At 46.4% G+C, this 18,092-nt stretch overlaps 1 protein-coding gene across 9 annotated transcripts in view; it reads left to right on the top strand.

The window, feature by feature from the left end:
* The window catches only part of apba2b (amyloid beta (A4) precursor protein-binding, family A, member 2b), a 53,732-nt gene that overhangs the window by 3,099 nt on the left and 32,541 nt on the right, over positions 1-18,092 (top strand). For 6 of the 9 annotated variants that reach the window (XM_067973424.1, XM_067973423.1, XM_067973419.1 and 3 more), the window contains exons 2-3: positions 3,349-3,430; positions 4,603-4,734. The gene's annotated coding sequence lies outside the window, so the exon portion shown is untranslated. The remainder of the gene's footprint in view (positions 1-3,348; positions 3,431-4,602; positions 4,735-18,092) is intronic. The other 3 variants (XM_067973421.1, XM_067973418.1, XM_067973417.1) reach the window with 1 other exon arrangement.

Genomic DNA, 18,092 nt, shown 5'->3' with positions numbered 1-18,092 from the left:
AACCGCAGTGAGTGCTGAGTTTAGCTTATTGCAGCGGGCAGTGGTTTTTACATAGATTGTACAGCACAGATTTTACAGCATAGATTTTACATAGAATATACAGCACAGAAACAGACCATTCGGCCCAATAGGTCTATGCTGGTGTTTATGCTCCACACGAGCCTCCTCCCACCCTTCTTCATCTAACCCCATCAACATATCCTTCTATTCCTTCTTCCCTCATGTGTTTATCTGGCTTCCCCTTATTCCTCACACTTTTCTATATTGAAATTAATTTGCCAATATTAAAAGCATGTCACGAAGGTGGTTAGAGACTATAACTGACCTCATTGATTCTGGACTGGGGGGATGTCAGTCTAACGTCCGATACCTGATAGCCCAGTAACTCTCAGGCCGTGCAGGTGGATGAAAGATTTCAGTGCAGCCACTCCCGCTTTCCAGTCACCACAACTTGGCTGCGAAATTCCCAGATTCCCAAGATGTTCCTTGTTGTTGCTACCATCATCACTGCATCATCATTCTCCCCTTCCCCCGATACGCGCTCCCCCTTGTCCCCGACACGCTCCCCCCCTGCCCCCGACACGCTCTCCCCCCCCTGCCCCCGACACGCTCTCCCCCCCCTGCCCCCGACACGCTCTCCCCCCCTGCCCCCGACACGCTCTCCCCCCCTGCCCCCGACACGCTCTCCCCCCCCTGCCCCCGACACGCTCTCCCCCCCCCCTGCCCCCGACACGCTCTCCCCCCCCTGCCCCCGACACGCTCTCCCCCCCCTGCCCCCGACACGCGCTCCCCCCCTGCCCCCGACACGCGCTCCCCCCCCTGCCCCCGACACGCGCTCCCCCCCCCTGCCCCCGACACGCGCTCCCCCCTGCCCCCGACACGCGCTCCCCCTGCCCCCGACACGCGCTCCCCCCCTGCCCCCGACACGCGCTCCCCCCCTGCCCCCGACACGCGCTCCCCCCTGCCCCCGACACGCGCTCCCCCTTCCCCCGAGACGCTCCCCCCCCTTCCCCCGAGACATTTTCCTTAAAACAGCTTTTGGTCACCTGTCCTAATGTCTCCTTCTTTGGATCGGTGTCAATTTTTGTCTGATTACACTCCTGTGATGCGCCTTAGGATGTTTTACTATGTTAAAGGTGCTATATAAATGCAAGTAGTTGTTGTATTGCCTATGTACATAGATATAAGGGAGGGGAAAAGTCAGACAGAGTTCTCAGTGCTGGAAATTGCGAGAATGCAGACATTGGTCGGTTTGGGATGTTTCTCTGTAGTTCAATATCCTGCTAACATTCACGCAAAGAATGGTCACATAGCTTACCCTTATCTGCAAATTCTGTACCTATCTATACAATATATTAACAGTCTTGTGTGTAGCGCACATCTTCCTGTAAGTCTTGTGGTTACTATATTGATATCAGCCCTATTGTTGTAAAATAGCATGTCCTCCAACTATCATGAGCAGATCTGCTATAATTTATTAAAAATCTTACATCTGTGTGCACTTCTTACTCACTTTTGCCATTAGAAATTCCTGTCCACATTTATAATGGAGACTGCCTATGTAAACTCATCACACTGTAATTATACCCTCCTGACAGTGGTGGGGCTGCTGCACCTCAATTTTGCATCTCCCAGCTCCACATCCTTGACTGCACAGAAACTCCTCTGTTCCAACCAACTCTATTTCCCAAATCGCTTTATGTTTTGCTATTTAACTATAATATAAAATCAAAAGTATTATATGAAAATAAGGACGGAATATATAACTTAGGTCTGCGCACCTTGGTCCAGTTTACCCCCCCCCCCCAACCTTCTAACCCCCCCCCCTGAAGACGACACTTGTTTTCAACTCCCCTCCTCTATATAAGAACATAAGAAATAGGAGCAGGAGCAGGCCATACGGCCCCTCGAGCCTGCTTCGCCATTCAATAAGATCATGGTTCCACTTTCCCACCCTATTTCCATATCCCTTGATTCCTTTGATGTCGAAAAATCTATCAATCTCAGTTTTGACTATACTCAACGACTAAGCATCCATAGCTCTCTGGGGTAGAGAATTCTAAAGATTCGCAACCCTCTAAGTGAAGAAATTTTTCCTCATCACACTCCTAAATGGCCAGCCCCTTATCTTGAGACTATGACCCCTAGTTCTAGACTCTCTAGCCAGAAGAAACAGCTTCTCAGCATCTACACTGTCAAGCCCTCTAAGAATTTTATACATTTCAATGAGATCACCTCTCATTCTTCCAAACTCCAGAGAATATAGGCCCATTCACTCACTCTCTCCTTATAGGACAACCCCCTCATCCCAGGAATTAATCTAGTGAACCTTCGTGGCACTGTCTCTAAGGCAAGTATATCCTTCCTTACACAGTACTCCAGGTGTACAAATGTAAGGAATCTTACAATACCAGGTTATAGTCCAACAGTTTGGCCCTGTACAATTGCAGCAAGACTTCCTTACTCTTTAACTCCAACCCCCTTGCAATAAAGGCTAACATACCATTTGCTTTCCTAATTGCTTGCTGTATCTGCATGTTAACTTTCTGTGATTCGTGTACAAGGACACCCAAATCCCTCTGACTACCAACATTTTCTAGTCTCTCACCTTTTAAACAATATTCTGTTTTTCTATTCTTCCTACCAAAGTGAATAATCTCACATTCCCCCACATTATACTTCATCTGCCACCTTCTTGCCCACTCACTTAACCTGTCTGTATCCCTTTGTAGCCTCTTTGTGTCATCCTCACTACTAACTTTCCCACCTAGCTTTTTATCGTCAGCAAACTTGGATACATTACACTCGGTCCCCTCATCTAATTCATGAATATAGATTGTAAATCGCTGAGGCCCAAGCACCGATCCCTGCGGCACCCCACTAATTACAACCTATGAACCCGAAAATGACCCGTTTATTCCTACTCTCTGTTTTCTGTTCGTCAACCAATCCTCAATCTGTGCTGATATATTACCCCTAATCCCATAAGCCCTAATCTTTTGTAACAATCTTTTGTGTGGCACCTTATTGAATGCCTTTTGAAAATGCAAATATACTACATCCACTGGTTCTCGCTTATCTATTTTGCTAGTTACACCCTCAAAAAACTAATAGATTTGTCAAACACAATTTCCCTTTCATAAAACCGTCTTGACTCTGCCTAATCATATTATGATTTTCTAAGTGCTCTGTTACCATGTCTTTATCTTTGAGCATTTTCCCTACTACTGGGGGTAAATTTAACAGGGAGCTGGGAAGAGGGCGGGAATTCCTGACGGGAAACCCGGAAATGTGGGTTTCCCGGACGTCCTTACGATTTTAACGTAAGAACGTCTTTTTTTTTTGTAGGTTTTCCACCCAACAGGCCTGCCAGATTGACCGGCTGGCTGTCAGTTGGACAAGAGAGCAGCCAGGGAGCGGATGCCAGCAGGTAAGTCTTAGATGGGGTGGGCGGGGGTCGATCATGGGAGGATCATCAGGGGGTTAGACATTGGGGGTCGGTCATCGGGAGGGGTCAGGGATCATCAGGGGGTCGGTCATCAGGAGGAGTCGAGAGTCATCGGGGAGAGTCACAGGGTTGGCGGTCATTGGCGGGGGGGTCATCAGGGGCTGAGTCATGGGGGGTTTCGGAAATTGTGGGAGTGGTCGGACATGGGGAGGGGGTCGGCCGATTGCGTGTGGTGGGATCGTGGCAGGTAAGCTTGTTGGGACTGGAGGAAACACTCGTGCTCCTCCTGGCCCACAAGCAGTGCAATAAAGGCACTTACCTGTTGATCCGGGCCCTCTCGCCTCCTCTCACGTGGCGTGAAGTGTAAGATCCGGGAATCCCGGCCCCCAGGAGTTAAAAATAAAAAGCCTATCAAAATGGAGGCCCGCAACCTCCTTAAAAGCTTTCACTGACTGATCCGCTTCCTGAGAGCGGGTTACTCGCCCGTCCCTCGACCCGCCTCCTGAGTGCGGGTTACTCGCCCGTCCCTCGACCCGCCTCCATTAAAACCAGAAGTGGGCGGGTTGGAGTCGGGTTTTACTTTTTTTTAATGACCTTTACTTTCTCACCCACCTCCAACCCACCCATTCGTGGGGTTAAAATTTAAACCCTGATGTCAGGCTAACTGGCCTATAGTTCCCTGTTTTCTTGAATAGCAGGGTTATATTTGCTATCTTCCAGTATATCATTTATGAACAAGCTCCTGCGGAGGTCCGCGAGTCACTGCCCCCAGATACCCTCATGTCCATCTGCTTCACAGTCAATGTCGCAATAAGTGGAGCGACTGTCCACAAATCCCAAGTACACATCCAAAATACTATATGTAATTAGTTTAGCTACCGTGAGATTGTAGGCTCATGGGCAGGGCTGCTGATTCCAGCTTTAGGGGCCAGGTTAAAATGCAAAGTCCAGTTGTGCCCCAGCCTAACCCTGATTGAATCCCCAGTACATTATGTCCCTTTCGGGGCATCTCCTGGCCGTGATGATCAACTATTCAGTGCCCTTGGTTCGGGGAACGTATCGATACATTCAGGTTCTTGGGTTCCAGTGATGAAGCCACGCATTGCGCGGGGGACCCCGGAATCTGAATGTGGAATATTAATGATTGTATTCAGATTGCAGGGCGGCGGGGTGTTTGCCGTATTCAGTGTGCGGGGTGCTGTATTCAGGGTCTGGGGCTCCCTGCGCTGGAGAGCCGGGAACACAAAGGAACAGAGGCTGAGAGCTGGGCACTAAGTGCGGGGCAGGTAAGGGGGAAATGCACCTACCGCCTGCAGCAAACTAACTAATGCAAATCCGAGAGTAAAGCTGCCGTGCGAGTCTGCATCCCAGGGGCAGCCGCCCTTCTCTCACTCTCACTCTCACTGGCTGCAAACCGCTGGCATCAAATGGTTGAAAATGCAAAAATATGATGTGCCCGGTCGGTGAGGCACTCGGTGCAATGAACCGGTGCACAGCCCGGGTCGATGCAATGAACCGATGCAGAACCTGGGTCGGTGCAATGAACTGATGCAGAGCCCGGATCGGTGCAACGAGACCGGCGCAGAGCCCGGGTCGGTGCAACGAGACCGGCGCAGAGGCTGTACAGTCTCAGCATCTCGAGGAAGCTGCTTTAAAGGCACAGGCACTGATATGGGAGGGGGAGTAGAAATATATGTTTGCTGACGTAAATGGAACAACTACATTGCGACAAGGAAGCGGTTGTGAACCCCACGTGTCAGTGTTTACAGAGCCAGCGCTCAGCAGTTCAATCTATGTTTATTGTAGCAGTGGGGAGGGGTCGGGGGGTGGAGCCAGGCCAGGGTATGGGGTTTAGCCTGGGGGGCTGGCCCAGGGGGGAAGGGGGGTCTGGCATGGGAGGTGCGTGGACTGGGGAAGGGGTGGGTAACAGTCTGATCCCAACGCCCCCCTCCCATTGCAGCTCTTTCATTGAACCCCCAGGGCCGCCTGTTACAGCACTGGGCTCAGTGAAGTTAAAGGGAAACTGCTCCCCTGGGGGAGGGGTTAACTTCTTTGCTGTTGAAAGATGACAAGCTTTGTTGGAAAGAGAATTGGTAAATGTGCTAGAACAAGAGAGGCAAACTACTGCCCATCAGCAGACCTAGACCGTCTTATCAGAACAAGACCGTCTTATCAGAACAAGACTGCCAGAGAATCTCCTGCAATGGCTTCTCTTCCGTCTCCCCCAAAAATATGTCCTCAGCCCCTCCTCCTCCTTATCCCAATGCTGCCTCTCGGCAACATCATCCGCAGATATTGGGTTTTTCCACACATACACAGATGACATCCAGCTCCACATCACTTAACTTTTCAGAGTTTGAACTGTGTGTGCTGGAGTATTTGGATGGTTGGTAGCAATTAATTAAACATTTAAAATGAAAAGCCCATTGGGATTTAATATTTCAATACCTGTTAAAGCAGCTGGATGATTTGGTATCCAGAAGGTAGAATGTGACTGCAAGTTGCTGTTGTTAATATTTAACGGTGGGTTATTTAAAGGACAGAGCCATGAGCTATAAGAATTGTGTGAAAGCATCACTGGAGATTATTGGAAGCTCAGCTTTAGTTCTGAGTTTAGTTCTTAAATGTTTCTGTCAATCGGATTGGACAGGCTGTGTTGTTACTGTGCTGTTTTGTGCTGTTGCTGCACTGCATTGGTTAGAATTCCCTTATAAAAGGGATGAGACACAAATGATCAGTGATAACCACATGCTGCCTGGTCTGGTACTGAGGTTGTGGGATTGATTTCCTCTGAATTAGCTGAGGCACAGCAATTAACCTTAGCATCCCAACAGGATCAGGAGAGTGTGAGGCAGAGACAGGGAGTGAGGAAATGAATGATCGGAGCAAGGATTGAGAGAGACAGGAATAAAGGAAGGGAAAAATATTGCAAAATCACTTGGTTAAAAGACAAAATCAAAACATAAGTAATGAATGCAAATGAAAATGGAGAGAGAAACTGGGAAGAATGGAAAGCGAGTTCCCTTGTCTCTGTGCTGCACTCTCTCCTTCCCTCCCCCTTCCATCTGTTTCGAAGCTCAGCACCAGGCTCCTTGAATTTTGCAGATTTGCAGGAATATTACAGCATAACAAATCAGGAGCAAAAGTGTTGAATACGAATTGTAAAAACCAATCAGGCTTCTTTTCACACAGAGAGATTGAAATTTTCTGGAAAATGAAAGGATTAATGGAATTTTAGAGCACTGGTTTTTAGTGTAGAGCATGAGATTTTATAAAAGCTGACCATAGCACGAAGTAAGCAAGACAGTAGCAGTCTGAGATGGGCAAGCACGTTGAAGGAGTCGTGTTTTAGATTAAAGCTAATTGACTCTGTTTAAATAGAACTGACGGTGACATTGATCAAGATACTAATGTACAAAGTGTATGTGTGTACAGGATTCCCTCCCTGCACTGTGCAGATTGTAGTAAAGTCTCAGTAACTGTAAACACTTACAGCTGCGTATTGAGACACTCTAGCTGGAGACCACCACTGACGCCCCATCCACCTGATGCCCATCCACTCGATCCCCTATCTCATCAATAATCTTGGGGGTTTAGTATTTTTAAATTCACTTTAATTTTCAATCAGAGAAAGCAAGTTTATTTCTGTAAGTGGATAATTAATGGACAATGGCGGTTTGTTGGATAATGTATGGGGACCGAATCACCTCTCTGCTGCCCCGTCCAGTTGTTGCCCCCTCTCTAACCCCGCTTCTCCTGAAGGCCACGTTTATTCTCGACTCCCCACCTCCCTGGGAGATGGACTAGTGTTTTTCTATATCTGGATCATTCTGAGTAGTAGGAGCTGCCTTTCTATGGGGCTGTGAGGCTGACGGTCCAGTTTGTTCCTGCTTGGGACACAGCCCTTATACTTCTTCAAACGGGAGCATCCAGGGTCAGGAGAGGGATTTGTCTGTTTGGAGTTTGATTGTCCTATCGAGCACTGCCTGCTGCCCTTGTATAATTGTGATTGGGGGCACATTCCTCTGGGAGATGTTTTTCTGCTCACAGAGATTTTTCATTTAGTTTCAAACTGGCATCTTTGCCTTGTTTGAAAGAGGTATGACTGATGTTTGGCCAGAGTTCGTCAGTCCCCACCTGGCTGGAGTGACACCGGGACGTCCTTGAGCTTTAAATCAGCTCTTCCCTGCTTGGCCCTCCTTCTGTCTGTCCCCCTGTAACAATGGGTTCCCCTAGTCTGTATGGGTTTGACCTGAGAACAGTAACGACTGGGTTTCAGTGGGATTTACCTGGGCCCAAACCTGGGTGGTCAGCTAAATAGATTTGTTGCTTTTTTGGGTTTCTAATTGTTTACAGGTAGAAGATGCAAATGAGAACCTCCCTTTGTTTTGGACCCCGCCCTCGCTCCCACTCCCCCAGCTGCTGTTCTGTAAACAGCTCTTGGAATGATGCTCACTGGTGTTTGGGAGGGGCAGGGTGAGAGAGGCCTGTAGTGGCCCACTCACCCCTCCCACTCCTCAAGGACACACTTAATCTCTGACTCCTGGGGCATGGGCCAAGAGCAGGATCTTGGTGCATGGGTAGTCATGGACACCAAACTGGGGGACACCCTTAACCTCCAGGTCCAAACTTGAGGATCAGAACCCTGGCATAGAATTCTTTTCTGTACTCCTCTCCCCACACTGAGTGTTTTTTAATCTGAGCTTGAGTTTGGAAGTAGCTTCACCATGTAATTACTGAAATTGCCAATGATGCGTGTGGACTGCAGGACTTTGGGCCTGTGATGTGGGAGCCAGCAGTGTGCTGTGTGATGCCTGATAGTGAAATGCAGAGCTAATATTGCCAGCCTCCAAATGACAAGTACAAACAATCAATCGTTTCACCTTCAAATAAACGGAGTTACGAAGACAGTGCAAGGGTTTAACAAGCCTGAGTTTCTGCAATAACTTCCTGCTGATTATTTCTAATTAAAATCCCTCACTGTCAGAATAATAAGCACAAGCCAAAAATCCTGGAGGGAAGCTGCCTCCAACAGTAAACCCTTCCCTCTGCCAGGGCTAATACACACAGGTGCCTGAGAGAACTGATGCAGAAATCTCTGTACCAGACGTGTTCTTGTGATTATTTCTGCTGCTTGAGGTCTGTTAACAGTGCATTATATATAGAGGGGCATATGGTGATGTGACCAAGTTATACTGCACACCAGCGTTTGAGAATGGTGCAAGTGGCTAGTCGTAAATGCTGAGAACTTCTGCTCTCGAGTCGTGGAAAGTAGGACTCGGAGACATCTTAATGAGACAGACCGTGGGTGAAAGATATCGTAATGAGACAGACTGTGGGTGAGAGACATCGTAATGACACAGGGCGTGGGTGAGGGACATCGTAATGAGATAGGGCATGGGTGAGAGTATCATAATGAGACAGGGTGTGGGTGAGAGACATCGTAATGAGACAGGCCATGGGTGAGAGACATCGTAATGAGACAGGCCATGGGTGAGAGACATCGTAATGAGACAGGCCATGGGTGAGAGACATCGTAATGAGACAGGCCATGGGTGAGAGACATCGTAATGAGACAGGCCATGGGTGAGAGACATCGTAATGAGACAGGCCATGGGTGAGAGACATCGTAATGAGACAGGCCATGGGTGAGAGACATCGTAATGAGACAGGCCATGGGTGAGAGACATCGTAATGAGACAGGCCATGGGTGAGAGACATCGTAATGAGACAGGCCATGGGTGAGAGACATCGTAATGAGACAGACCTTGGGTGAGAGACATCCTAATGACACATGGTGTGGGTGAGAGACATCGTAATGAGATAGGGCATAGGTGAGAGTATGGTAATGAGACAGGGTGTGAGTGAGAGACATTGTAATGAGACAGGCCGTGGGTGAGAGACATTGTAATGAGACAGGCCGTGGGTGAGAGACATCGTAATGAGACAGGCCGTGGGTGAGAGACATCGTAATGAGACAGGACGTGGGTGAGACATCGTAATAAGACAGGCCATGGGCGTGAGACATCATATTGACACAGGGTATGGGTGAAAGTTATCGTAATGAGACAGACCATGGGTGAGAGACATCGTAATGACACAAGGTGTGGGTGAGAGATATCGTAATGAGATAGGGCATAGGTGAGAGTATGGTAATGAGACAGGGTATGAGTGAGAGACATTGTAATGAGACAGGCCGTGGGTGAGAGACATTGTAATGAGACAGGCCGTGGGTGAGAGACATTGTAATGAGACAAGCCGTGGGTGAGAGACATTGTAATGAGACAAGCTGTGGGTGAGAGACATTGTAATGAGACAAGCTGTGGGTGAGAGACATTGTAATGAGACAGGCCGTGGTTGAAAGACTTTGTAATGAGACAGACCGTGGGTGAAAGACATTGTGATGAGACAGGCCGTGGATGAGAGACATCGTAATGACACAGGGTGTGGGTGAAAGTTATTGTAATGAGACAGCCGGTGGGTGAGAGACATTGTAATGACACAGGGCGTGGGTGAGAGACATCATGATGAGACAGGCCGTGGGTTAGAGACATCATGATGAGACAGGCGGTGGGTGAGAGACATCGTAATGGGACAGGCGGTGCGTGAGAGACATCGTAATGGGACAGGCGGTGGGTGAGAGACATCGTAATGGGACAGGCGGTGGGTGAGAGACATCGTAATGGGACAGGCGGTGGGTGAGAGACATCGTAATGGGACAGGCGGTGGGTGAGAGACATCGTAATGGGACAGGCGGTGGGTGAGAGACATCGTAATGGGACAGGCGGTGGGTGAGAGACATCGTAATGGGACAGGCGGTGGGTGAGAGACATCGTAATGGGACAGGCGGTGGGTGAGAGACATCGCAATGGGACAGGCGGTGGGTGAGAGACATCGCAATGGGACAGGCCGTGGGTGAGAGACATCGTAATGAGACAGGACGTGGGTGAGACATCGTAATAAGACAGGCCATGGGTGAGAGACATCATATTGACACAGGGTGTGGGTGAAAGTTATCGTAATGAGACAGACCATGGGTGAGAGACATCGTAATGACACAAGGTGTGGGTGAGAGATATCGTAATGAGATAGGGCATAGGTGAGAGTATGGTAATGAGACAGGCCGTGGGTGAGAGACATTGTAATGAGACAAGCCGTGGGTGAGAGACATTGTAATGAGACAAGCCGTGGGTGAGAGACATTGTAATGAGACAAGGTGTGGGTGAGAGACATTGTAATGAGACAAGCTGTGGGTGAGAGACATTGTAATGAGACAAGCTGTGGGTGAGAGACATTGTAATGAGACAGGCCGTGGTTGAAAGACATTGTAATGAGACAGACCGTGGGTGAAAGACATTGAAATGAGACAGGCCGTGGATGAGAGACATTGTAATGACACAGGGTGTGGGTGAAAGTTATTGTAATGAGACAGCCGGTGGGTGAGAGACATTGTAATGACACAGGGCGTGGGTGAGAGACATCGTGATGAGACAGGCCGTGGGTTAGAGACATCATGATGAGACAGGCGGTGGGTGAGAGACATCGTAATGGGACAGGCGGTGGGTGAGAGACATCGTAATGGGACAGGCGGTGGGTGAGAGACATCGTAATGGGACAGGCGGTGGGTGAGAGACATCGTAATGGGACAGGCGGTGGGTGAGAGACATCGTAATGGGACAGGCGGTGGGTGAGAGACATCGTAATGGGACAGGCGGTGGGTGAGAGACATCGTAATGGGACAGGCGGTGGGTGAGAGACATCGTAATGGGACAGGCGGTGGGTGAGAGACATCGTAATGGGACAGGCGGTGGGTGAGAGACATCGTAATGGGACAGGCGGTGGGTGAGAGATATCGTAATGGGACAGGCGGTGGGTGAGAGACATCGTAATGGGACAGGCGGTGGGTGAGAGACATGTAATGAGGCAAGCGGTGGATGAGAGACATGTAATGAGGCAGGGTGTTTGTGAGCGACATCGTTATGAGGCAGGATGTGTATACTCTACCCTATCACAGACTCTACACTATCATATTGTGCTGGTTACTATACTAGTTACTGTGCTCGTTACCGTGCTAGTTACTGTACTGGTTACTACACTCATTACTGTGCTGATTACTATACTAGTTATCATGCTAGTTAATGTGCTGGTTACTATAATTACTGTGCTGGTTACCATGCTAGTTAATGTGCTGGTCACTGTACTAGTTACTACTGATTATTGTGCTAGTTACTGTACTCAGAGCTCCAGAGATACACAGGTCCATATCACTCTTTTCTTCCTGGAGTAGGGGGTCCCATGGATGCGAGTTCCCTCCGTTACCCACTCGGGCCACACTTCATTTTTCAGACTTGACGGTGAGAGTCGGCTGGTTATTCAACCATGACGGAACCCATTCTCCAATTTCTAGCAGGGGTCACTGAATCGGGAGCAGGAACCCCGGCTGATTTTTGTTCCCCTCCCTAGCCTAGAGACACTGAAGCTAATTATATCCCCCTTTACAGCACAGGCTGGTGATCAAACCTGGCACCTTCTGGTCTGCGAGCCTCAGTACCACACCAGGCCGTGCCTGTATGTTATGCCTTTGTTCTGACACTGTCCCCACAATGTGCTTCTCGCAGTTTGTTATCCGTACACCTCTGAGGAGGTGACAAACCAGCCATCTGTTGCAAAAACGCGCACACAGAGATCGGAGAGAGCACGATTCAAACCCAGCTCCCTTTACAGTGAATCATTTACAAACCCCGAGAACGTGCAGCAGAACAGGAAAACTTCACGGAGCCCAACACTCCCAGATTGTGGCGGGGAAAGTCTTGGTGCTTTGTATGTGAGTCAGCAGCAGTGCCTTCCATAGCTTGTTAGCAGTTCCTCCATGTATGCACATGTACCAGAGTATAAAGGAGAATCAAGCCCTGATACAACATGTTCCTTTGTTACGGAAGTAGTATCGATTATTGGGTTCTGATGAAGTCTCAGGAACATTATGAAATTCAGAACGAGAAAAGGCCAGTCTGTCAGTAATCAGTTCCACTCCACCCAGAGACCATGTCTGATTATTGTATCATTGGCCCATCAATCAGGCTCCTGATCTTTATCCAATGACCCCTCTTGAAGTGAGGGGAATAGAGGGGGGAGAAGGGTGGGGATGGGGAGGGGGGAGAAGGGTGGGGATGGGGAGGGGGGAGAAGGGTGGGGATGGGGGGTGGGGGGGTGGGGAATGGTGGTGGTGGTGATGGGAGTGGGCTGGGGAGGGGGAGTGGGCTGGAAAGAGATCTCCGATTTTGTACAGTGCAATGCCCCTAACGCAAGACTAATGCAGAAATGAAGCCCCGACAGATGTCCCTCCTCAAACACCGCCATTCTTCAACAACCAACTGTAAATCAGAAGCATTTAAGCAGCACTGTTGTCACTGGGCTAATGTTGCATAATCACACCCATTCACACTTAATGCAGCAAACTTTAATGAACGATAGAAGGAGGTACAGCACAACACAGGAGGAGGCCATTCGGCCCATTGTGTCTGTACCAGCACTTTGTTGGGGAATCTAAAATTGATCCCTCAACCCTCCCGTCACCACATAGCCCTGTAACCTGCTCTGCTTCAAATATTTATTTAATTTTCCCTTAAAATATGCAATGGCCTCTACCACTCCAAAAAAATCTCAGTGTAAAGATATTTTTCCTAACCTCTCGCCTCACTCACTTAATGTTTGTGATATTTGTACCATACCCCAGTGTTATACAGTGACAGACCTGCACCCACCAGCACTGTACGCCAGTGTTACAGTGACAGACCTGTACCCACCAGTACTGTACCTGTGTTATACAGTAATACTGTACACCAGTGTTATACAGTGACAGACCTGTACCCACCAGTACTGTACCTGTGTTATACAGTAATACTGTACCCCAGTGTTACAGTGACAGACCTGTACCCACCAGTACTGTACCTGTGTTATACAGTAATACTGTACCCCAGTGTTATACAGTGACAGACCTGTACCCACCAATATGTTATAACTGAATAGCCTGCTGGTGAAGGATGGAATACTGGAACCTGGTCTTCAGTTGCTTCCAAGACTTTATTCACAGAGATCCCATTACACACCCTCCTATAAATGGATACAGGAGAGTCCCCAACTGATACCCACCACCTGAATACAATTAACTCTAATTGATATAAATCACGTGGATACAATTAACAGATTCTCATCTCTCGTTAAATAAAATAAAAAAGAAATTAAACTTTATATAGATACAATACAAATAAAATTTCAAAAATTAGAAGGTTCCGTACACTATACAACTTAAACTATTCAAAGCATTACATTGTGAGGAGACCCTTCTCCAGAACCCCTAATAATTTCTTCGTACATGTACCTCTTTTAGTAAAACAATCCAACAGTTGATAACTTAAATCCACCCATTTAATTTTAGAGGTTTCCTTTCTCTCCAGCATTTGTTTCAAGCCAGCAAGGTCAATCCATAATCTTTTCCCACTCACATTTTTCGTAGAGTGTACATTATCCCACAATGAATGATTGTCTACATAACATTCAATGGGTATACTATCTTCAGTACCCCCATTGTACAGGATGTCACTCAAAATATTTGCCACATAGGATCCCATATTCACTGCGTTGACAGCAGCCTGAGTACTTTTAACAACCCTTTTTATTTTCTTAACTTCCCAAGCTAAAGGACAACAATTCCCATTCTCACCCGTAAGAAACACTATGAAACCAGCTGCACTAGAATACCCATCAGGAAAATTAGCATGTGAAGCATCACTAACGATAACTAGCTTCATTTTCTTTGGGTCACCCAAGGATGAGAACTTAAGTACACATTTATCTATATTTAATTTTTGTAATGTTTTACTTGCCCATAAAACATTCTCTACTATGAGGTGTTTCATTGGAGTACTTAACTCCAACACATCAAAACTAGCATTTGGTCTAGTCTGAGTGCACAACCAGTTCAACTGATCAATCAGGCTTCGTAATTGCTCTGCCTCTTCTTTAGCTATAACGTCACCTTTCTGTGATGACCTAGTACGATTAACCGGAATGGGAATAACATACTCGAAATAGGACTGTTGTTTTAAAGTTGTACCAGACCCAATCTGCTGAATATCTAAACTAATATATTTAAAAGCCCCACAGTCCTGACTCCCAATTTTAAATTCTACTTTAATCTTACTAATGTTGAATTTCCCAAATTCCACAATACCACCCCATAAGAAATCATCAACATGCATCATGAAGATGCCTGAAAGTTTTCCGTTATGGTACCAATAAAACATTGCGGGATCTGCTTTTAATTGAACACAACCTATTTTCAGCAATGTTGTGGAGATGCCGGTGATGGACTGGGGTTGACAATTGTAAACAATTTTACAACACCAAGTTATAGTCCAGCAATTTTATTTTAAATTCACAAGCTTTCGGAGGCTACCTCCTTCCTCAGGTGAACGATGTGGAGTTCACCTGAGGAAGGAGGAAGCCTCCGAAAGCTTGTGAATTTAAAGTAAAATTGCTGGACTATAACTTGGTGTTGTAAAATTGTTTACTATTTTCAGCAAAACAGATCTCACAGAAAAATACCATACCCTGGAAGCATCATTCAGGCCATAGACGTATTTGTTTAGTTTCCATAGTTTTCCTTCCGCATCTGCTGCCTCTTTAGGCGGTTTCAGAAATGCGGCTTTTATGTCAATTGACCTACACTTCCCATGAATATGTGGCCAAAAAAGCCAAAAAGATTTTTAAGATTACCTTTCCAGCAGTGAGAGGATACACTTGAACATCTGTATCACCCAGTTTCTCTTCAAAACCCCTAGCTACCAACCTCGCTTTAGCCTTTAAGTCCCATCTGCAAGGATTTTTTCAGTACAAACCCATCTGTGCGACGAAGCTGGTTGACCCTTATCTGTTACCTCAGAATAAACTCCAGATTCTTTCCAACTATCTAACTCCCTTTGTTTTGCCTCTCTTACCCGTTTATCCTCAAGTTTGTTGGCAGCCACCAAAACTTCACGATCATGAGGACTTCTGCTTCTAGTTCTGTTACGTGACTGTTCTGTGGTCTTTGTTTCATTGTCTGACCTAGTCAAGCTACATCTATTTCCACTTCTGTGTCTGTAGGGACTACTACTGCGAGATCTCCCTCTTTCATCTCTAGTTTGCGATTGTTTTCTGACGTGAGATTCACTTCCGAACTCCCTATCACTACTTATACTACGCTTTTGTATTCCCCACTCTTTTACCCCATTCTGCCAGTCCATGGACCTCGCTTCTTGGTCATCATCCTGAACATTCAACTAATATTTAATCCTACCAGTAGCTTTGCCTGCACGTTCCAAAATTGTTGCAACCCTCCATTCATTAGTCCCCTCTGGAACATATGTCACCCATGTATCCACTTTGGGCAATTGTTCTGTGGATGTGATAGCTCTGTCATGTGTTTCTTGATCACTGACATTACCACTGTCCAGCCCTTGATCTACCTCAGCCTGTTCCTCAGGAACCTCATCAAAAAAATCATGAACCTCTGAGGCACAAGGTGCCTTGTTTACTTCTATCAACTGCTCAGAGTCTGAGATTTTATAATTAATTCCAATTAATCATGAGGAATGAACCTTAACAGTTTGATTACCATGTTGGACAAGTACTGTCTATTACCTTACCAGGTCCTTTCCATTCCCTATGACCCTCTCTTTTATAGTATACCAAATCTCTTGAATTGAACTCTGTCTCAGATGGTCTAATACGATGTCTCAGTGCTCTACGAATTTTCTCTGATACCTCAGCCTTGATAAAAGCCTGTCTCCCTGCATGCGTTGCATTTAAATGCTCAGAAAAAAATGGCTCTAATTGTAGTACCTTCCAGAGCAGGAGGATTATCACAAAGAACAGAAGGTAATTTGGGATTGCGCCCATAGACTAGTTGGTAAGGACTATATCCTCCAACTATCTGAAGAGAATTCTTTGCATGAACTGCCTATGCTAGGGCAGTTGACAATTTACACTCTGTTCGATCAGCCAAAATTTTATGCACCATGCTATTAATCACAGCATGATTCCTTTCACAAAGACCATTGATAAAAGGGCTCTCAGCTGCTGTATTCATGATAATTATATTCATATTCTCACACATATCTCTGAACTACGCGTTAGCGAATTCACTTCCATTATCGGTCAAAAACTTTGCTGGTCCCCCCAGTCCAGTCCCTATCCATTTTTCCATATTTTTATCTGGAATAACCTTCTTCTCCTTACTATATATTAGTGTAGAAATACTAAATCTCATAGCCAGGCCAATAAAATGTAAGATGAAAACATTTCTGTCTTTGTCACATACCTTTAGATCCATGGCAGCTACCTTGTTAAAGTCACGTGTTAAAGGAACACTTACAATGGGAGGTGAGGGCGTCCGTCTATACTTCTTACAGATTTCATAGTTCTCACTAATCTCTTCTATTAGCCTCGTATACTCCTCATCAACTACACCTGCATCTTTTAGTAGGATTTTTAAACATTGGCAAGTATTTAACTTTAAGACATTTTGTTTTTTTTTCTCCTATCCTTATCACCTGTTGCCATTAATACTTGTCTAACACGCTGATAAGAAACATCAGGTTTTATTAAGGGGATACAATAATGCCCTGACTGGGTAAACTGCAAATCAACCGATTTGCCAAAAATGATTGCCTCATCGAGTTCCATGTCATGTTTCATTTTTGCCTTTTCCATGGAAGGTTTACCCAAAAGGATAGGTATCTCACATCCGAACTTATAAAATGGTTTACTCCAGCTATCTTACATGGAAGTACCACTCTTTTATGCGACCTCGAGGTGTTGTTATCTCCAAACCTAAAACGTGTAGAACTTTTATATTACTCAATCTTGCGTCAATCCTCACTACTTAGTGAATCAAGGTAACATTTTAACCAATCTATCCCGCATACAGTTGAAATACATGCACTATCTAACACCGCACAATTAAAGGAATCCGCGACTAATACATTCATCACAGGATTAAAACTCCTTGTGACCAGTATAATCTGTTCATATTCATCATTCTCTTCATCAGAACTACTTTCTTCATGTGTCATTTCAAAGACCCTGTGTCTTTGCTCTGGGCAATTCGCCTCATAATGGTACTTGGAGTCACATCTAAAGCATCTACAGATTTTTCCTTGGGCATTCCTGTGATTCATTCGCCCGTTATTACTGTCCCAACTTTGTCTTCTGTTGATATAACAGGATTTGCTGTACTTGCTTTCATCACCAATCTGGCTCTCTTTAATCCTTCCATCAAAGGTAGGGGAGTCTATAATGAGGGGGCATAGATTTAAGGTGAGAGGGGAGAGATACAAAAGGGTCCAGAGGGGCAATTTTTTCACTCAAAGGGTGGTGAGTGTCTGGAACGAGCTGGCAGAGGCAGTAGTAGAGGCGGGTACAATTTTGTCTTTTAAAAAGCATTTGGACAGTTACATGGGTAAGATGGGTATCGAGGGATATGGGCCAAGTGCAGGAAATTGGGACTAGCTTAGTGGTATAAACTGGGCGACATGGACATGTTGGGCCGAAGGGCCTGTTTCCATGTTGTAACTTCTATGATTCTATGATTCTATGAAATTGT

Source organism: Heptranchias perlo, chromosome 38, assembly GCF_035084215.1.
Source record: "Heptranchias perlo isolate sHepPer1 chromosome 38, sHepPer1.hap1, whole genome shotgun sequence".
NCBI lineage: Eukaryota > Metazoa > Chordata > Chondrichthyes > Hexanchiformes > Hexanchidae > Heptranchias > Heptranchias perlo.
Note: the sequence above shows the minus strand (reverse complement) of the source record. Positions and strands in the feature narration are given on the sequence as shown.